This window comes from Mesocricetus auratus, unplaced genomic scaffold (assembly GCF_017639785.1).
Source record: "Mesocricetus auratus isolate SY011 unplaced genomic scaffold, BCM_Maur_2.0 Super-Scaffold_15014, whole genome shotgun sequence".
NCBI classification, from domain to species: domain Eukaryota; kingdom Metazoa; phylum Chordata; class Mammalia; order Rodentia; family Cricetidae; genus Mesocricetus; species Mesocricetus auratus.
This window is the reverse complement of record NW_024429186.1, coordinates 19,108,766-19,130,863: the sequence shown is the minus strand read 5'-3', so window position 1 is coordinate 19,130,863 and position 22,098 is coordinate 19,108,766.

Here is a 22,098-nt window from a genome sequence, read left to right as displayed (position 1 = left end):
CTACTGTCTGTGTCTAGGTCAACCTCTTATTTTATTCATCATTTTGAAAATTTATTTTCCATTCCAGCCAGTTTCCCTTCCATCCCCCTACCTCCCTTCTACTCCCCATCCACTCCTCCTTCATTGTCATTTAGATGGGGGTAAGCTATGCCAACCTCTTAACCAGTAAGGCAGTCATTATGCTACTGTTCAGTGACCCGCCATGCTCAGTTGAGTAGCTCTAATTCTAATCGTTGGCCAGAATCAGATAATATCCTTGGTTCTGTCCTGACTGGAGGCCCAGTATTGCCGGAAGAGAGCTCTGGCTTCCTGTACTCTGTCTTTTCACCTGAATGATCACCCCTCCTTGGAAATTGTAGCTGAAACTCCAGTCTAGACCCCACCATTCCTTTTGGTAGACAGCTCTGACTTGGATCTCCTTTATGGTCTCACCAGTGATGCCGTTCATCTTTGGGTTTTGTGTGTCTCACTTGCTCTCTGAAGCCCCGCCCTCGGCCTTGTGCGGCTTGCCGACTGACCTCCCTTGCTGAACACACTTATTTTCTTGGACCCTAATTCAAAGAGGCATGTCTTTCTCACTTCCTCTTCTTCATCTCCCTTCTCCTGGCAGCTACCAAGATCTACAGCTTGCATGCTCCAATGTTTTTCTTCCAAACTCTAATAAAATTGACCACGAGATTCCTTCCTAGTCTGTTTCTAAGCTCTTTATTAAGGCTAAGAGCCCAAAAGGGATCCTTGGTTTCCCTGGTTACAATAAACACACTCTGAAGTTGCTTCCTGCAGCAAAGTGACTAATCTCAGCTTCTGGGCTGGAGAAATGGCTCGGAGCACTGGCTGCTCTTCAGAGGGGCAGGGTTTGATTGCCAGCACCCACAAAGTAGGGTACAAGCATCTGTAACTCTAGCCCTAGAGGATCTGATGCCCTCTTCTGGCCTTCTTTGACACTGCAGTCATGAGGTGCACAAACAGAAATGCAGGTACAACCACCATATACATAAATTAAAAATAAATCATTTTTTAAAAATTCCAGCATCACCCAGAGAGAGATCTCTGAAGAGAGTTCAGATCGCTATGCCTCTTGCTCCTACCCCACTCCCGCTAACCTCATGAGAGTACAAATTCTCCACAAAACTACCACACCAACCACTGGCTGAATTGGGAAGATTTATCCACCACCTCCAGTTGGCCTGAGCTGGACAGGTGCCCAGTGTTAGGTACAGACAGTCTAGGAGAGGACAGTACTCTCAGGGCCTGAGGCCTTTGCTGCCTATGCATGACCTATTTACTAGGGGCCGAAGCCTCTGTGTTCGTGCATGCGTGTGTGTGTGTGTGTGTGTGTGTGTGTGTGTGTGTGTGTGCGTGCGTGTGTGTGTACATTCCTCCATACTAGACTCCCAAGCAACTTCTGGCACTCAGCAAGCATATTCTCCAGTTAATTTCTTTTCTGGTCTAGATTTAAGCGATGATGACAGTGATATCATAATACAAAATTAAAAATTTTGGTTAAGATACAGCAAATACAGCAATGCTCTGTATCCTACAAAAATTAAGAAATGAGCTCAACACAGCCCATCCAGAAAGTGGAGAGCTTTCCATTCAACCAGTTCTTTAGTACTCTGGAAAATCGGTATCCACAGAGAGCTGTGTCCCGAGTGACTTCGGTGGACATTCGGAGAAGCCCAGCAATACAGCGACCTTTAGCACCCTTCCTCCGTGGAGATGGAAGTGAGGTCCCCGGTTTGTAATAGACTCCCTTGAGGCCCGACAAAGCCCCGAACTCCACCAACCCCGCAGCAACCGCTTTGCCAGGCAGCTGAGGGCCATTGCCAGTTCCAAACAGCAGAAAGGCATGCTCAGTGCTGCGCTTTTGGAAAATTAATCTGGCTGCAGTCTGGAAGACAGACTGTCTTTTCTCAGCCCACCGGTATCCGCTGTCAGGCCTGACCACGGCTCCAGCGAGTGGCAGAACGAGTCAGGCTGTGTCTGCTGTGTCTGAGGCCTGAGTCCCCTCAGCCTGACCCATCTGAAGCTGAGGAAAGGTCTTGGCCCCCTCCTGTGGCCCCTTTCTTCATAGTGGGTGCTCTGCACCCCACGTCCCTGGGCACTTCCTCTTGTTTTCAACCCACCATGTGGGGCCCTTCTCAACAGTTCCTTTGAATAGAAGCTACCCTGAAAAGCCAAACCCCACCAGCAGCTGGAGCTGGTAGGGCTGCTGTACTTCCTGTTGGGGGCAGAAACCACAGTGTTATTTATACCCGAACCTCTTTATTCATGGCGCTTTACAAAACACAAAAGGGGCAGTCCCCGTCTTAGGGAGCCAACAGACCACAGACACACGTAAAACAACAGAGTAATCAACCCTTCCTCTCTGCTGCAGAATACTCCACTCTGCTCGCACGGTCCCCTCCACTGCCCTTTTGTTTCTTTTATTACTTTCCCCTGCGAGGTCTTATTATGGAAATAGACTCCCAATTAACACATCAGGTTCCCCTTTCCAAAACGTCTCTGAAATGTGCCCGTTCCATGATGCCGTTCACTCAAAACACCCCCTACGATCTTTATTTTGTTCTTCTCTGCACCCGGCTTGTACGATTTGTTTCTTTGTATTGAAAGCTTGTCAGCTCCCAGGACCTGGCACGTATTCATTAGGAGGACGGTCCCGAGCCACGATGCAGTGCGATGGAGAACAAGTCTGAGTGAGGAGCTGGGCAAAGACTCAGAACGCGCGGACAGGAGCGGCATAAGGGTGGTGCCAAAGACCATGACCCAATTTTGAGACCCTGGGTGACCAACATCCAGCTGTGCGCGGTGTGACTCTTTACTTCCCCCAAGCCAGACTTCGACTGGGTCATAAGAGTAGGCATCACTTTTTACATCTGTGCCTTTCAAAGTTCCTTTGTTCCCATCTGCCCCTGGGCCCTCACTTCCCTCTTCCTCCTCTCTGAATTCTGCTGCTGTTCAAGGTCAAAATGAAGTTTCCTCGCCTTCTAGAACTTTCCAGGGCTCCTCAGGTCCTAATTAAAACCCTCTGGGTGGTTTATGAGCCAAACAGAAAAGGGGGTGCAGACACAGGTGGGGTGGAAAGGCTTCCTGCTGGCTGCTTTGGGGTAAAGCAGTGCCCTATCCATTCTCCTCCCTGCAACTCAGCAAGTACCTAGCACTGCCAAGAAGCTGGTCTCCTGGTACTGGAAGACCCCAGCCACGGTGTGAAGTCATTACTGAGTGCACTACACAGGTGGCCTGGGTGAATTGTGCTTGCCTGTAGCTCGGCAGCAACTCAAAGATTCTATCCTCAGAATTTTGGACTGGTGTCTGAGATGTCTATTTCTTATTCTACTGGCAGACTCTCTCTCTCTCTCTCTCTCTCTCTCTCTCTCTCTCTCTCTCTCTCTCTCTCTCTCTCTCTGTGTGTGTGTCTCTGTCTCTGTCTCTCTCTCTCTCTGTCTCTGTGTGTGTGTGTGTGTGTGTGTGTGTAGGGCAGAGATGTTATTTCTAGGATGCTGTTACTTTTTAAAAATATTATTATTTTGAATTTTTTGAGATTGCATTATATAATTCCCTCTTTTCTCGATTCCCTTTCCTCCTTCTAAACGTCCCATATACTCCTCCTTGTTCTCTTTCAAATTCATGACCTCTTTTTTTATTCATTCATTGTTGCCACACACACACACACACACACACACACACACACACACCAACCTAAATGCAACCTGCTTAGTCTGTATAATGTTACTTGTGCGTACATGTTTTCAGGGCTGACCCTTCCCCTGGGGAAGACTGCTTTTCCTACTCGTTTCTTAGTTCCTTGTAGTTCTTTGTCTAAGGGCGATGCCTTGTAAGCCTTAGATGCAGCCGCTGGGACTGGGTCCCATAACTGCATTTTGATGGGCTGTGGTTTTCTGTAATAGTCTCCATCTGTTGCAAAGAGAAATTTCCTTGATGAGAGGTAAGGGCTACACTTATCTGTGGGTGTAAGACAAATATATAGAATGTGGTTAGGGATTATGCTGGCTTAAGTGAAGGGATGATTGTAGGTTCTCCTCTGAGATCCAGGACCTCACTGGCCCTAGGCAGTTAGCTAGGTTTCCAGTACCAGGCTTGGTTTCCCTCTTGTTGAGTGGGTTTTAAGTCCAATTAAGGAGCCATCGGTTACCACCAAGGTATGTGTGCGGCTGCTCTACCCTTAGAGCTATCACACCATATTGGTCATTGTTCTGGTTCCTAAGCGCCATAGTTATGACTGCTGGTTGCTTCCCTCCTTTGGAAACTTGTGTGGTACCTTCTGGTACCCTAAAGTCCTTAGGGAGGAAGGATTCAGGTCGGCTCCACCTGAGGGGCCTTTTGTCCCAGTGTCTGAAGTGCATGGTTTCTTCAGAAATAGGATCTTACCTTCCATGTCTAGGGAGCAAGCATGGCCAATAACAATATCCTATAATGTTTTAGGAGCCCCATGGACAACTCTGGCCAACAACTCAAAAGAGGGCTTCTCATGCCTACTGTTTGGGGGTCTATGGCTCTTGGAGGAAGTATTGTCAGCCCAAATGGGAAAATTTCATTTAAATGTGTGTGTGTGTGTGTGTGTCTTATGTGTGTTATAGGTATTTTTAGGTAAATAGTCAACAGTATGACTCAACAAACTCCCTCACCAGGTGGAACTCACCAGGTAGGCTAGGCTGGTTGGCCAGTGAGCCCCAGGGTTCTGCCTGTCCCTGCCTGCCCAATGCTGGAATTACAAGCCAACACCATTGCACTCAGCTCTTTTGACATGGATCCTAGTGCTCCGACTCAGTTCTTCATGCTAAAAAGGCAAGCGCTCTACAGGCCTGGCATCTCCTTGCCCATGCACACAGGCTTTTCTTGTTACAGTATCAGAACTCTACGTCCCCACAAAGTCCCTCTTTCACTCTCGGGTGTCCTTTCTTGGCTTCACATCTCTCCTGATGGTTAATGCCTGTGACCAGCCACAGAGCACTGAAGCCAGAAGCACCTGGGAATTTTTGTTCTCACTGGGAATTTATGCTTGATAACTAAGTGGTCCAAAATATGTAAACCCAGCGCTTTATAATATTGAGATACAGCCCGAGTTATAATATGAACTCCAAACAATACTTCCCACAGGCTTGGTCAGAAATGGCTCTCTTGCTCAGGGATTTTGTCTTCCCCATCCAGCCTTTCCTTTTACTGTCCCATTCAGACTGATCGCTCCAGCATGTCCTTAAGAACTTCTTGCAGCCAGGCGGTGGTGGCGCACGCCTTTAATCCCAGCACTTGGGAGGCAGAGGCAGGCAATGTCTCTGAGTTCAAGACCAGTCTGGTCTACAAGAGCTAGTTCCAGGACAGCCTCCAAAGCTACACAAGGAAACTTTGTCTTGAAAAACCAAACCAAACCAAAACAACTCCCTCCCCTCAAAAGCCAAAACCAAAACAAAACAAAAATACCTACCAACCAAACAAACAAACAACTCCTTGCAGAAGTGTCCGCATCTCCAGGTTCAGTTCTGGTGGACCTGGATGCAGGATAATGCACAGAGCTTCTCTTCATTGACAAGAGCTCATAATTTAGGCCAATTTTTAAAGTCTATATATTTTCTTTTTTTCTTATGTATGTGTACAGAAGTATGTGTGCATGTGTGTGGGCACATGTTCAGGTGTGGTGATATAGACTGATGTCAGGAATCTTCCTTGTCCCTTTCCTTTTTATTTGTTTGAGACAGGGTCTCTTTCTCAGTCAATCCCAGAGCTCACAGACACAGATAGTCTTTCTAGACAGCATGCCCTGGGGATTCCATCCCAGCATTCTAAGGCTGGAATCACAGGTGGTGTGCTATGATTTAAGTGGAATTCTTCCTTGTGTGGCAAGCCCTTTAACTACTAAGCCACCTCCACAGCCTGAAGTCCATATTTTAAGTCCAAATGTGTATACTATCTAGTCAAAATCTGCCCGATAAATTACCAGGTAATGGGATGATAAAATGTACACGGTCAGAAATTTCTTTTTAAGATTAGCTTTAGTTATGTGGCTGTGTATGTATCTGTGTGGGGGTATGTGCATGTGAGAGCAACTACCCTCAAAGGTCAGAGGACTCAGTTCTCCCCTAGAGCTGGAGTTAAATGTGATTATTAGCTTTTCAGTGTGGGAGCGGGGACTCAACTCTGGCCCCCTGGAAGAGCAGTGTGAGTTCTGAACCTTTGAGTCATCTAACCCCAGGGATTACAAGTTAAATGTCATCCTATATGCTCTTCCCAAGCACTGGTCTTACCAACCTTGTCACCAAGCGGTTCCAGTCATCTGTCTGGAGTCTGCATTCTCAGGGTTTTAGCTCAAGAATGCTCAGCAGCATGGCCCTCCAGCCCCTTCTGACAGACTCATTTTGGTGACCAAGTGAAGGAAGCTATGCCTTTCCTTCTCAGGTCACAAGTTACCAACTCCACTACTTCATTGAAACCTCTCCCGACAATGTCAGTACCTTGCTGTTCTGACTGCTGGTGTGTGTGTGTGTGTGTGTGTGTGTGTGTGTGTGTGTGTGTGTGTGCCCCCAAGCCAGAGGCCTGAGATCATGTTTTCATTTGCCCACTCTGCTCAGGACAGGGTTAGGATCACACCTGTTGAATTCATCCATCACGGGGAAGTGAAAGGCACAGAAGACTTTGAATCAAGTCAGGCAAATAGATTTTGTGCAAGACTCACGCCATTCACCTGTACCTTTGCAAACAAGAGTCTAAACTGGCAACTGAAATGTAATTTTCTAGATTCCTTTAGCTCACTGCCCTGGGGTTCATTTGAGGTTTTTTTCCCCCCTAGCTCTATTGTTTGCAATTCAATCCCATTTCCTGTCTCTCTGAGAAAACTTGGAGTTTTCTTGAGTTCAAGGGCTTTGGTATGCTGGACTTTTAAGCAAGGCAATTTATTAGGAGACCTTCTGTTTACTCAAGTATGCACCAGGTCCCAACTGACCAGCAGGGTAAATGAGACCCCTCGACATCGTTCCAAGCATGGACTCTGTGACAGTTCATCACTGATATGGTAATGTGAGGCAGGATCGTTTTTTTAAGAAGATGTCGGAGTCCACGCTAGTATCCTGCAGAGAAGGGACTGCCTTCCCAACATGTAGAAGTACATCGCTGTAGAGAAGGGACTGTGTTCCCACCTTGTAGAAGTACAGGCAGCTCACAACTGTCTGTAACTCCAACCTGACACCATCAACACAGACATACATTCAGAAGAGGCACCAATGCACATAAAATAAAATAAAAATAAAAAATACAATACAATAAAAAAGAAGCACATCCCTGTAGAGAAGGGACTGTGTTCCCACCCTGTAGAGGTACATCTCTCTTCTGGGCCACAGCTTTCCTGCCGTGGCTTCCTCTCAGGGTCTATGTTTCCACAGTGTCTCTCTCGAGCTGACTTGCTGTGGTTGCAGAAGTAACAGTGTCTGAATGCCCTTGGCAGTTTACCATTGGGATTCAATCCCGAGTCTGGACCTTGTTATGTAGGCATTTTCAGACATTACAGCTCAGCTGCAAAAGTACTTTGGCTTAAAGGGAAAACACAGTAGAAGCTGGCTAATCTAATAGCTTAATAACACTCACCGCCCCTTCACAGCAAGGATTTCATTGGAAGACTTGAAATGAGGACTTCTAATGCACAGGGACACATTCCATCGGTGACTGGGTTGTCCCTGATGAGCTCTAGTCTTGCTTACTAAAGCAGATGTCACAACATGGCTTCAATACCGCACTGTCCTTTGGATTCAGTCACCAAGGGTAGTCTCAGATTGCTCAAGAATCTGAGGCCCTCTGCTTTACATTCTCTCTGTGTTCCGTCCTTTCTTGGGAGTCTGATTTCTTTAGGATTCTGGGGACTGTGTTTAGAGGAGCATTCTAAGCACATTTGAGATATGTGGATTTCTAAAACCCACATTTGATCATTTGGTTTCCTTATGACTTTATTCACACATATCTAATTCTAGTTATTCAGCCGGGCAGGTTAAATATTGTGAGCACTTGTATATTCCCCATGCGGGCAAAGAGAGCTTTTAATACTCTATTAAAGTTGTTTCTAATGATGTTGAAGTGATCTTCATGGCAAACAGGAGTTGAACTTCGTTTTCAATTGACTATTTCCCTATTCAAGAAAACACTTATCTGTGTCTTAAAAAGAAAATTTTAAATGGCTTCTTGTTATTTGTGAGATGTGAGTGATCACTCTTAAAATTTTACTGACCCTGATTAGATAATTTTTAAAGGGAAGCAAGATTTATCTAGATCAATGGTGACAGAGGGCTCACATGATGTTTCCATTGGAATCTTTCTCTTTCTCTCCGTCTTCCCACACCTTCCCTCCCCTTACAATAGCCTCCTGTATGATGAGACATTTTCCAGACCTTAGAAGGCAGCTCTCAATACAACTGAATAGAAATATAGGGAGGCTGACAGCTTGCATACGGTTCCCACAAAATGTCTAGGAGTCTGTCAGTGAAGTGCTGTCTGTTGGGTATAAGGTTTTCATCTGAACACACGCAAATATTCTATAAACAGGACAAAATAATTTTGATCTAAAAATATATCAGTGAGAGACCGGTGCTCTCACTCAGCTGGTAGAGTGCTTATCTAGTATATACATTTGGGTTCAGTCCCCTTGGGGAGTAAAGGCAAGGACATCAGAAGTTCAAGGTCATCTTTAGTAACAAAGCAAGTTCAAGGCACATACACACAGGTACACCCATGCATGCACGCACTCGCTTCCTACAGGTGAGCCCCTCTTTGGCTAATTGAGAATGGAGTCTAGAGGTGAGACTTGTAAAGCCCCTTGTGGAGATCTTAGAACTATTTCTGACGCTGTCCCAGTGATGTCTACTTGAAATTTGTTGTCTATCCAGCATTTCTTTCTTCATAAAAACAGACTTTATATTTCAAAATCAGGTAAGATGAAAGCTTGACTGATTGCTATTTTTGAAGCGTTTCCTCAGAATAGCCGGAGTGATTGCTATCTGTCCTCTCATTACCCCTAAGATGGCTTTTGTCAAGGATGGAAAGAACCCTGGATTTGCCTTGACTCACGTTGTCCCAAGTGTTGTCGATTTAATTTCACTCTCACAGATAAGAGGCCAGATCATCAGAGCCAAGGCTTTTCTTCCAGGAAAGGAGGGGCTTCTCAACGTACAGATGGAACCACGCCCTCCTCTTACTGTAAACTGAGCATTACTAGCCACAGTAGCTTGGCTTTAGCAACTACCCTGCATTCCAGATGCTTCTCGATTGAGATCTTTACTCCCTGCCCCCGGGAAAGGATTTTCTCCCAAACCAACAGAGTGACCTGTAGGGTCTGCACTAATTATACACTTTGCTGAGGCTGGCTATGGCCTCAGCAAACGAAATCTTGGAAGTCTGCAGGAAAAAAAAAATCTGTTGTGAATTTAAACATGAAAAATACATGTGAGATCATACCTCTGTCCGGCTGGAAACATTCAGAAGTGCAGCCCTCATGGTGCTGATGAGGTTCATACCCAGGTGGGCCCTGTGCAGCATCCTTGTCTACCCCTGCTTGTCTCTGTTCTCTGGTACTCACCGCGGGGGGGCCCCCCGTGCACACCACAGGGAACACTTCCCAGCTGACTCAACCTCAGTCAGACCATTTCCATTTCTAGGACCCTGCTAATGTTACTTTCCTCAAAGAGGTCCTCTGACCATCATTAGAAGCTGAACTGTACCCCCAGTAATTCTTTTAGGGGGTTGAGATAGGATCTTTCTGTGTAGTTCTGGTTGTTCTGGAACTCACTCTGTAAACTAGGCTGGCTTTGAACTCACAGAAGTCCACCTGCCTCTGCCTCCTGAGGCTGGGATTAAAGGTGTGTGCCACCACTGCCCAGCCTCATAATTCTTATGTTAAGGCCTTAATGCCTATACCTTAAGATGTGACTATATTTGGAGATAGGTTATTTAGAGAGATTATTCACTAGAGTTCATTAGACTTCACACACACACACACACACACACACACACACACACACACACACACACACACACGGTCAAGTGAACCCGCAATGAGAAGGCAACTGCATTGCAAGTAGACGGGCCCCTGAAGGAACCAAACCAGACACTTCCCTCTTGGACTCGCAGTCTCCAGACCTGTGAGGCAATAGGTTCCTGTGGTTGAGCCTCACAGTCTGTGGTATTCTAAGCTGGCATCTCGACCTTTGACCTCGTGTCACACCCTGCGTTATGATTTCTCACAGCGTAAGACAGTATGGGCCTATTCATTTCTAGCCTCATCACCTCATTCCCCCTCCACGAAACAAGGTCTTGGTACATAATAGGCGCTCAATAAGTATCTGGTCAGCAAGTTACTAAACAGAAACAACTCACACAGGGCGTGATATCCAGTAGCTCACTTCTCAAGTCTCTACAGCAGGCCCTTTGAGAAGCATAGGCACACAGGTTTAGGTCCCGTATTTAAATCAAATGGACCAGATCTCTCCCTAGATGGACAGTGAGATACTGAAATGATTGCAACCCTGTCAGGCACCTCATAAACAAGCCTAATAACTAGAGAGGTGCCATGTGGGAGCTGTGAATATGAAATTAATTCAAGAAGAGGAAATGTGCTTTTTTTACCCCCTCCTCTGCTTTCATGGCCATTATATGATATTCAGAATAATTATAGAAAAAACACACCAAAAGAAGCTAATGTTTAAAAGCAGGGGCACTTGAAAGTCTTTGGACACCTCACTAGTAATAATCTAACCAAATAAGATTACCATTCCAGATCAAAGGTAGCAAAATTATTAGGGGAGGCGGGTAAGGCTGTTGTGTGGCTTCTCGTTCCCACATAGAGTTTAAGGCCACACAAATGCCCAGGAAGCATAAGAATAGTTTTTGTTCCTAATCTCCATGAGGAGGAGCACTGATGTCACTGTTCTTGGAAATACAGCTGGTGGATTCCATCACTCATGAACTGATTAGTCACACAGCAGATAAACAATAGAGTAAAATTAATAATGGTACTGCAGAGTGCAATGTCTCTGTCATGGGATAAATTGACAAATGTGTGTTGACTGCGCCTATCTGAAGTTCTGTCGTGGTGTTATATAAAAATCCAGTATTATATGCAAAAGGTGCCTGTGATGTACCTACTCAAGCAAGCCTACATTAATTTGGAAAGTGAGTCCCTCTCACCAGAGTCTGCACTAGGGCTGTGACCTTGACTGAACCCTTGTTGCAGGATCCCTCCATAACGGTTCATGTTCCATTAATCTTCATTGCGTGAACAAATGTCTAGTAAACTGAAGTAACCCTTTGGAGGCTTTCCAGAAGGTTAGCACCAATGGCTGCGTTTCTTCAGTGGTCCAGGAGCGGTGAATCTGAACCTGTTAAAATCTTTAAGATGGCTTTGGTCAGCAAGCTCTGAGGGGTCCACAGACATCCAACCCAACAATTCAGACATGCTTTACATTCGACCCTGAGGTCAGAGAGCACCTGTCCTTACAGTTGCCTACTCTTGACTGTACCATCAGTGAAGTGAATGTCTACTGTCTGTGTCTGCCTGGCATATGCATGCGTCCCCTCCTTCAAGTAACAGCACCTCAATTTTCCTGTCCACACTCTTAGCTCACATAGTTAAGGTGGAGCTGAAGCCTTCCCTTCCTAGCCCCAAGCATGACAAAGCATGACAAGGGGGAAATAGCACAGATTAGGTAAGTCCGTGGTACCTCTCCATTTGACTACAGTGATGGATCCAAGACAAGCATTAAGAATTCAGTCCCAGGACTCTATAGGACTTGGTAGAGCTCTCTCTTTTGTACAGATATTAAACTTTGAGTTACAAGCCTCATGCTATTCAACTAACCATGTTAGTGGAGATGTAAGCCATTTTGTCTCTTGGGCACAGCTGTGCCTGAAACCTGAGCGTCTTGGCTCTCTTGGCCACACTACCATTCCACCCTGGCTTCAGCAAATATCAGCTGATCTGTCACAGCTTGCCACAGAATGATTTGAATGACTGAGCAACACAGAGCAAGCATCACTTTAGTGCCTGGTGAAAGTAGTTGTTAATAAAAAGGAGAGATTAAGTGCAACCCTGTAACTTGAAAAGCTACCTTGCCTCCATGTACTGGAGTCTCCAAATCTATAAAACGGGAATAAGCATTAAAAGCTGACTTACAGTCTTACTGAGGGCACTAAATAAGTTAACACATGAAAGCTGACTCAATTGTTATCCCATACTGTGGTTATCACTGTTACACGCATTGAACAATTATGTCAATGTCAGGGTTCTTTGTGTGCCTGTGAGTTCATGGGAGTACATGTATTGATGAAATGTAGAGGCCTGAGGACAACCTTCTACAGTTGCCATTCACCTAGCTTTTCTTTTTTCTTTTTTTTTTCAGACAGGGTCTCTCACTTGACTAGAACTCATCAAGAAGGCCAGGCTAGCTGGGTGGTAAGCTCTGGGGATCCGCCTGTCTCTGCCCCTGCCCCTGCCCCAGCATTGGGTTGACAAGGACATGCCAACAGACCTAGCTTCAGTGCCAGAGGGCCCCACAGAAGCATCAGCTTCACACTGGAACCAAGCTGAAATAATTATCCCTGACAATTATTTCTGTTCGTTACCAGGTAAACTGATCCTTTATTCCACACTGAAAAAGGAAACCCATAACCAAGAGTCAGTCCAGGCATGACAGCTGAATTCCAGGCAGCAGCAATGGTGGATAAGCCAGAGGCTCCTTCTTATGGGGAGATACCAGAGCCCAGGTTCCGTCTGCACCCGTGGAACCAGCCAAAGTTCCCATCACTAGGGAGATGAATATTTTTAGAGAATTGAAAGAAGAGGATAATGGTGGCTTCTGCTCAAATCTTAAGGCTGTTGAGAGAAAATAGCAGCGTTGGTAATTTCTCCTTCCTGTTGAAGCACTTGAGTGGAGTGCCTACCCCTGCATTAGACAGGGGGAGTGGAGAAATCTAGTTCACACACCAGAGTGAGATGCATGGGCTGACTTGGCCAGAGGTTTCCAGCACATGAGAGTTTTCTAAGAGGGGAATTGGGGAACTGGGCCAAACTGTAATATAAGAATCTCCTCCTGGTGTGTGTGTGTGTGTGTGGGGAAGCGGGATGGGGGGAGGGGTGGGGTGGGGTGGGGATGAGCTTAACTTACTTCAGAGACACACCGAGCTTCCCCCCTTTCTCCTTTCTCTTCTCTTCTCTTCCTCCTCCTCCATTTTCCATTGTGGTGAAACATGACAGAATTTGCTACTGTAATCGCATTTAAGCATATATCTGAATGGTACTGAATATATACCATTGCCACCAACCGTTTCCATAAGTTTCCCATGTCTCCAGTTGAAACACCATGCCTATAAAACCCACCCAAAATGACAGCCACCATTTTGTTCTCCTTGTCTGTGGATTTGGTGGGTCTAAGAAGCTGACAGTGAAGGAATTCTACAGCATTTGCTAATCTATGACTGACTTGTTTGTTTAACAGTATGAAGTCTTCCGGGTTCACTAAATAATTCCTTCCTTTCAATGCCAAATAACACTCAGGCTATGTATATTAACACCTTCTGGTTGTCCACTCATCTGTTGACAGAAACCTAGATGATAATGTTTTTTAAGGGTTGTTTGAATGTCCCTCACAGTCCCACTGGAGTCAAAGGCCTGGTCCCTATAGCGGCATGGTGGGAGATTGTGGAGCTGTTGGAAAATGGGAATTGATGGTCCTTAGATCATCGGAGATGTCAGGATGTGTGTGATTTTCATATTGTTTCTATTCTATTGATTTCAGCCCCAAGTTTTATTATTTCTTGCCATCTTCTCCTTTTGGGTGTGATTTCGTATTTTTGTTCTAGAGCTTTCAGGTGTGCTGTCATGTTGCTAGTATGTGATCTCTTCATCTTTTTTTCCCCACGTGGGTACTTAGTGCTGTGAGCTTCCTCTTAGAACAGCGTTCATTGTGTTTCTTAAGTTTGGGTATGATGCACATTCATTTTCATCGAATTCTGGAAAGTCTTTTTTGGGGGGCTGGGTTCGAGACAGGGTTTCTCTGTGTAATAGCCTTGACTGCCCTGGAACTTGCTTTACAGACCAGGCTGGCCTGGAACTCACAGAGATCTGCCTGCCTCTGCCTCCTGAGTGCTGGGATTAAAGGCGTGTAACACCACTGCCTGGCCTAGAAAGTCTTTAATTTCTTTCTTGACCCAGTTTTTATTCAGTAGTGAGTTGTTCAGTTTCCATGCATCTGTAAATTTTCTGTTGTTTCTGATAGCCATTTTTAATCCATGATGGCTAGATAGGATGCAGGGTGACTTTTCAATTTTCTTGTATCTGTTGAGATGTGTCTAAGTCTATGTCAGTTTTGGAGAAAGTCCCATGAGGTGCTGAGAGAAGAGTGTATTATTCCATGGTTGGGTGAAATGTTCTGTAGATATCTGTTAGGTCCATTCAGTTTTTAACGTCTACTCCAGAATTCCTCTGTTTAGTTTTTTTCTAGAAGACCCATCTATTGGTGAGAGTTGAGTGTTTAAGTCTGTATAATTTCGTGAGGGTCAATAGTTGTGTTTCTTTTACAGACTTGGGTGCCCTTGTGTTTGGTGCATAGACATCAAGAATTGCAGTATGCTCTTGGAGGATTTTTCCTTTGGAAGGTATGTTGTAGTGTCTTTATCTCTTCTGATTCATTTTGTTTTGAAGTCTGTTTTGTCAGATCTTAAAATGGCTTGTTTCTTAGGTCTATTTTCTTGGGATATATTTTCCCATCTTTTCATCCTGATGTGATGTCTATCCTTGATGTCAAGGTATGTTTCTTGGATGCAGCAGAAGGAAGGATCTTGTTTGCTCATCCATTCTGTTTGTGTCTTTCTGTTGGGGGATTGAGACCGTTAATGCTGAGAGATATCAATGAGCTGTGTTTGCTGATTACTGTTTATTTAGTTGTTTGCTGTTGTTGTGGTGGTGGTGGTGATGTGTGTGTGCGTGTGTGTGTGTGTGTGTGTGTGTGTGTGTGTGTGTGTGTGTTTGCTCTCTTTTGACTTGCTTGCCTGGGATTATTTATTCCTTCTATTTTCTTGTGTGTGGGTAACTTCTTTGGGTTGGAGTTTTCCTTCCCTCACCTTCTGTAGGCTGGATTTATAGATATTGTTTAAATTACTTTTGTCATGGGATGCCTTGTTTTCTCCATCTATTATGATTGAAAATTTTCCTGGTATAGTAATCTGGGCTGGCATCTGCGGTCTCTTAGGTTCTGTAGAGCATCCTGGCTTTTAGAGTCTCCACTGAGAAGTCAGGTGCCATTCTAGAGGGTCTGCTTTTACGTTACTTAGTCTTTTTCCCTAGCAACTTTTAATATTTTATATTTGTTCTGTATGTTCAGTGTTTCCATTATTATATTATGAGGGGAATTTCTTTTCTGGTCCACTCTATTTGGTGTTCTGTATGATTCTTGTACCTTCAAAGACATCTCCTTCCTTAAGTTAGGGAAATTTTCTTCTATGATTTTGTTTGAAGATATTTTCTGTGCATTTGACCTAGGTTTCTCCCAATTCCTCTGTTCCTTTTATCCTTAGGTTTGGTCTTTTCATAGTGGTCCAGATTTCCTGAATGTCTTGTGCCTGATTTTTTAAAAAAATTAACATTTTCTTTGATTGAGGTATCCATGCCTTCCATCATGTCTATAATGCCTGAGATTCTCTTTTCCACCTCTTGTTTTCTGTGGGTAAGGCTTGCCTCTGAAGTTCCTGCTCAGGTTCTGCAAATTTTTTCACTTCCAGACTGGCCTCACTTTGGGTTTTCTTTATTGACTCCATTTCTACTTTCAGGTCTTGGACTGTTTTATTGATTTCCTTCTACTGTTTGTTAATATTTTCACTGGTTTCTTTAAGGGATTCATTTTTAAAGACCTCTATCATGCCCAGAAAGGCTATCTTAAAGTCTTTGTCTTGTGCTTCAGTTATGTGATAATTCCCAGGGCCTGCTGTGGTAGGGTTGTTGGGCTCTAGTGAAGACATATTGTCCTGGCTGATGCTGGTGTTCAGGCATCTGGTGAATATTGTAAATCTAGATGCTGATGTCTAGTCTTCTCTGTTGTCTGGGTGCTTTGCTCCTTGGTTTCTGTAGCCCTCTCTGGTTCTTAGAGGGTGTAGTGGTTGTGTACTGCCTGGTAGGGAATTCTTCTGGGATCCTGCTTGGCATGGCCACTGGGGTTCTGGTAAAATATGTCTCTAGGTATTGGGAGCTGACACTTCAGAATGGGAAGGGCTGGGAGTGGCGCTGAGAGGGCCCACAGGCTGGAAGAAAGCAGGGTGCTCCACGAGGATCTGCTTAGTTCCCTGGGAGTGAGGGCAGAGAGTGAGAAGAAGTCACAACAGGCAGTTTGCTGCAGAGCTGGGATGAGAATGGGGGATTAGATTTGGAGAGGAAGGAGATAGAAAGATCTGCAGTTAGCCTACCCAATTCTCTGGCTAAGTGGCCTGGGAGTTGCCAGGGAGTGCCTGCTGGGGCTGAGGAGGGCTGGAATAAAGTGATGAGTGAGGGGAAGGAAGACTGGAGGGGAAGATCTGAGTGACACACCAGAAGAAGGGGCAGAGACGGATGGTCTGCTGAGGAGCGGGGATGAGATTGGGGGTTGGATTTGGAGTAGAGGTGGGAAGAGCTGAAGCTCTGCAGTTAGCTTCCCTGAGTCCCTAGCCAAAGTCCCGGGGATTCTCCCTCTCTCTCTCCCTCTCCCTCTCTCTCTCCCTCTCCCTCTCCCTCTCCCTCTCCCTCTCCCTCAACAAGTCAGTCCTTTCATCTTTGGGAACTGACCCTCACAATGCATGTTGCTTGCTATTCTTTGTTAGAAAGTAAGTGTCCTTCGGTATAACCCAGCCTCTTCAATTTTCCGTTAACATTGGGATAGTCTTTTTCCATTTCCTTAATTTAACCTACTTGCTATATTGAATTTCTTGTCAACAAGATCTAATTGAATCTTGCTTTCTTATCCAGACACTCTCTGGCTTTTAATTAAACTGTTTTAATAGAGGGTGATTACCACAGTGACGGTGTGCTTGGATTGGAGTCCACCCTCTTACCATTTTGTTTTCTACTTGGTCATCTGTTACTATTTTTCTCCACCCTCCTACCTCCCCACCCCCGGGAGGAATTATCTAGGTCATACTGGCTTGTGGGCAAGTCTGGGAGGGATGGTCTTGACTGTTTAGTGGTGCAGGAGTGCTCAACTCACTGTGGGTGGTACCATTCCCTAGGCAGGTGGTCCTGAACTACATAGGACAGCAAGGTGAGAATAAGGCAGCTGTGACCCAACTAGCAAGCAGCGAACTTTGATGGTCTCTGCTTTACTTCTTTGCCTGTGAAGTAGTTTCCTTCATTAGAAGTGACACAACATGGGATAGATAACAAGCAGGCCTGCCTCAATCATGAGTTCCATCTCTCAGTGATGGACTGTCATACAGAATTGTGAGTAGAATTTAACACTTTCCTTCCCTAAGTAGCTTTTGGTTAGATCACAGCAACAGAAACAGCAGTTTACCAGCACGCTCTCCATGTGTCCCGCTTCCCGCAGATCAAGTCATTGCAGAATTCTGCTTGCACTGGCACCAAAGGCCATGCGGTCCCACAACTCTCTTCGCTCTTTCTTTGGATTCCTTCCACTGATTGCTTGCGCTCTTTCCTTCTCTTTATGGCCCATATCTTGCGCGTCTGTGTTTGGACTTGTTTTTCTTGGCATAATCCAATGCCATGCCAAATGCAGTTGTCCTGCTACCAAACACCAAAGAAGGTTCTGAAACCAAATACAAGATGATACCTGGTGTGGTCTTGTACATGGTGGCTCGTTTACCCCCACCCGCCCAAATTTCTGTCTTAGGTACTGCTGTCTTCTTCAGGTGAAAGACACCGCCAACCATCCGTTCCCTCTGAAACAGACAGCTGTGTGTACACTCTCTGGTCCAGACTGTTCCTGTGCCATTCATGATGGCAGCAGATCCTCAAGAAGCTAAGGAGCTGGCCTGGTTCTTCCTCACTCGACTCTACATCAGCCACTTGATTTATGCTGATGTTCTATTCCCGAGAAGTGCCAGTTAATTCAAAAACATGTCCAGCAAAATAATCTGTATTATAAGAGATGAAGAGAAAGCCAAGCAAAAGAAATGCGCTAGTTGGTTGCAAAAGATTCCAGTCATGTAAATGGTTTTGCCATATTGCATTAATATGAGCTGTAAATAAACAGTTTATGAGGAAAATGGAATATATTAAAATTTATTCATGGGATAACAAGGAAAAAATAGCCACAAACTGATGGAGTGCTGGCCAGCGTGGTCTGCAAACACTAGTACATGGGTCTCCATTTGCTGCACTTAGCATTCCAATGTGTGAAGTCTCTCATCAGATCAGCAGCGCTCCCAACCGAACACCCGTTATTCTTTGTGGCCCTGCTTGAACTTGTCCATAGCACTTTCACGAGGGTAAAACATACAGCCAAAGCCTGTGATAACAATACTACTAGTAATAAAAATAAAGAGCAAACACTGACAGCCACGTGCTGGCTCTGCCCTGAACGCTTACACGGACTCATCCGCTCGCTCCAATGTTCTCACATCATCTCCATTTTAAGGGTAAGAAACAATGTGCTCGGGGACTGAATAACTCCCTGTGGTGGGTACTTTCAGATGCCAACTTCAGATATTTCTGAACATTTGGGTGTTCCTGCAAAGGTGTGTGTGTGTGTGTGTGTGTGTGTGTGTGTGTGTGTGTGTGTGTGTGTATGATTGTGCACGTCCACATGCACATACAGAGGATGACTCCGAGTTCCCTGCTCTATCCCTTTCTGCTGTATTACCTTTAGACAGGGTCTCTCAGTGAATCCGGAGCTGTACTAGCAGCCTCAAGCCTCAGCCATCCATCCTCCTGTTCTCTGCCCACTCAATGCTACAATTACAGGAACATACAACCACGCCGAGGTTTTATGTGAATGTGGGGGGGGGGGATGTCGAAGTCAGGGCCTCACACTCATCCACAGAATCGTATCCCCAGTGCCCTGGTTTTTTTTTTCAAAGAATTTTTCAAAGTTTCCTGGAATTCCAACACTTAGGGGACTGAGGCAAGAGGATCGCTTTGAGTTCAAGGGCAGCATGAGATCTAGCTAGTATCTGGCCAACCAGGGATATATAGCAAGACCCTGCCTCAGAAAAGAGAGAAAATGTATATATAAATGAGTAGGTTTTTTGAGTGAAGCAGATGACTTTCCATAGTGTGTGTGGGCTTCTTGCAGTTAGCCGAGGGCTTGGCTAGAACAAGATGATCACCTGCCCCTGAACAAGAGGGCTTCAGTCAGACAGTTCCTTCAGAACTTGCCTGCCCAAGCATTCCTTTTGACTCATTAGAAGACTCATTTCCGCTTGAGTTGCAACTCCTTACTGGGCCTTCCTCCTGCCAGCCCTGCTTGGGTCAATCAGATTTTAGACTTACCAAACCCAACAATTGTGTGACCCAATTCTTTTAAGTGTGTGTGTGTGTGTGTGTGTGTGTGTGTGTGTGTGTGTGTGTGTGTGTGTGTGTGTATGTGGCATGCTCATGGATGTCAGAGGACAACTGATGGAAGTAAATTCTCCCCTGCTACCATGTGGGTCCCAGGGATCCAACTTGGGCTTGACAGCAAGTGCCTTTCCCAACTGGGCCATCTCAAAATAAAACTCTGCCTTGGCCGGGCATTGGTGGTGCACGCCTTTAATCCCAGCACTCGGGAGGAAGAGGCAGGCGGATCTCTGTGAGTTTGAGACTAGCCTAGTCTAAAAGAGCTAGTTCCAGGACAGCCTCCAAAACCACAGAGAAACCCTATCTCGAAAAACAAAAACAAAAAGCAAAACAAAACAAAAAACCCCAACTCTGCCTTGGTAGACAGATAAGTGATATATACATACATCATTTATATTTAAAACATATGTATAGTATTTACTTAATATGTTTATATGGTTTGCATGTATTTAGTTTACATATGCATATCTTTATATATATAAATAAATATATCCTTCCTGATAACACTTGTCGCCTGGCGTTGCTGGCGCATGCCTTTAATTCCAGCACTCGGGAGGCAGAGGCAGGCAGATCTCTGTGAGTTCAAGACCAGCCTGGTCTACAGAGTTAGTGCCAGGGCAGTCTCCAAAGTAATATAGAAAGACCCTGTCTCGAAAAACCAAAACAAATAAAAAAAACCCAAAACACTTGTCTAAGATTGTATAGCCACTAAATAGTAGAGTCAGCTTACAATCTTGTAGAGTGGTACAAGAATTCATACTTTTGACATGTGCCATCCTAGTCTTTATCAGGGCAGTAGGTTATGTCCAGTTGGAGGCACATAGCGATACCTTTTCCCATTTCTTTATAGTAACTGACCATTTTGGTTAAGGTAGACAATATAACCTAACAAGTCAGTTTCTCTAGCAAGCAAACCCCAAAGATCCAAGGCTAACTCCATGGGAAACTTAGTTCTTCTACACGCATATATGACTGGGCAATCCTGCTTACCAGGTAGCATCCTCCATACACTCATTCAGGAACTGAGGCTGCTGGAGTGCCTGCCCTCACACACAGCTTCCAAACAACTAGAGACATGACTACGATGTAGCCAGCCAGAAGGCAGAGGAACATTTTAGATTATGCACAAGAAGCTTTGATACACATTTGTGTGTATGTATTATGTGTTGGTGTAGGGGTGAGGGCTGTGTGTGTGTGTGTGTGTGTGTGTGTGTACATGCAAGTGAAAGCCAGAGGATGTTGGTGTCTGCCCCAACTGTTCTCCACATTACATTTTTGAGGCAGGGTAGTTTACTGTACTTGGAGCCTACCACTCAGCTAGACTACCTGATAAGTCCAGGTATGTCCTGTGCCTGCCTTTTTTTTTTTTTTTTTTTTTGAGACAGGGTTTCTCTGTGACTTTGGAGGCTTTCCTGGAACTAGCACTTGTAGACCAGACTGGTCTTGAACTCACAGAGATCCGCCTGACTATGCCTCCGAATGCTGGGATTAAAGGCATGCGCCACCACCGCCTGGCCTGTGCCTGGCTTTTTATATAGCTTCTGGGGGATAAACTTTGTTCCTCATGTTTGTGATACAAGCATTGTCCCAACCAAGCCATCTCCCCAGCCCTACTGGAAGCTTCTGTACTCCCTGAAGGATTGGTTTCTGGGGCAGAAAAAGAAAGAAAGAAAGAAAGAAAGAAAGAAAGAAAGAAAGAAAGAAAGAAAGAAAGAAAGAAAGAAAGAAAGAAAAGGTAAGCAGCTTAGGTTGTATTAATATGAAATTACACATGTGTGTTTATGTGAAAATTTTCTCATTTTTCTTTCATTTCATTTCAAATTTCTTTAATTAACATGGTTTAAGCTGAAAAAGAAGCAGAAGCAGGTGGATTTTTTTTTAATGAATCAGTCAAACCAACTGACAGGGCTCTTCTCTGTAGCTATCAAGATAAGAACGTGGAGACAAGCATGGAGCCAGATTGTAGAAGGCCTTGAATGTCAGGACAGAGCTTGGACCTGGGCAATCTCTCAGTTTCTCCCTCTTTCTCTGACCTAACAGCTGGAGAATCTGCAGGCCTGCCTGTCACACCCCTAAATCAGGCCCCATGCTGCTGCTCACACAGCAGTGGGTGAGCATGTCCCCCAGGGCTCTGCCTCCAGGCCCTTCCTCAGTCACTACGCTCTGGGCCCTTCCACGGGAATGAATAGATTTTAATAGTTAAATGAGCTCATTCTCCTCTGTGTCCTTGGTAAGCCACAAGACACGCCCCTCTCCTGACCTGGCCTGAGTCCAGTTTCTGAGTATGTGGGGCTCTAGGGCAGACCCTGGCGCTGGGTGACCCCAGCAGGTGATGCTGTGCCTAAGGACACCTACTCAGTGCTCACACCTTCAAGTCACAGTCGTATGCTGAGCAAGCTTGTACTAGCGGAAATGGCAGCGCTGGGGATTAGAGGCTTCCTCTCAGCATCCCCAGGCTGGAGGCGCAAGGCTAGAACAAATGGGAAGGGCTCAGCGGAAAATAACTGGGAGGAAGCTCCCAGGATTTCGACTTGGAAAGGAACCCACAGCAGCCGATTTTCTCCAACGTGATG